We start from the raw sequence: 413 nt of genomic DNA on the forward strand, positions 1-413 counted from the left end.
TATATATATATATATATATATATATATATATATATATATATGTATGTATGTATGTATGTATGTATGTATATGCATATATGCACACATAAACGCACATGCCTACATATATATCTATATATACATGCATATATGGGTACAGGACGTCGAAACGCCTGAACAAAATGAGAAACGAGAACATAAAAATCAAAAGCATCGGAAACAAACTTTTTTTGAACAACGAAAGTAACAAATACAGGTTGTTCAAAAAAGTTCGTATTCCATGCTTTTGTTCTGGCTTCTCAGTTTGTTCACGTCCTGTACCCATATATGCATGTATATATAGAATATATATAGAGATGTACATGTATGTGTGTATATCGAACGCCGACGAAAGGAAATAACCCTGAAATCCGGATCCGTTCGTGCTGCAGATC

This window comes from Octopus bimaculoides, chromosome 5, assembly GCF_001194135.2.
Source record: "Octopus bimaculoides isolate UCB-OBI-ISO-001 chromosome 5, ASM119413v2, whole genome shotgun sequence".
Classification (NCBI taxonomy): Eukaryota; Metazoa; Mollusca; class Cephalopoda; order Octopoda; family Octopodidae; genus Octopus; species Octopus bimaculoides.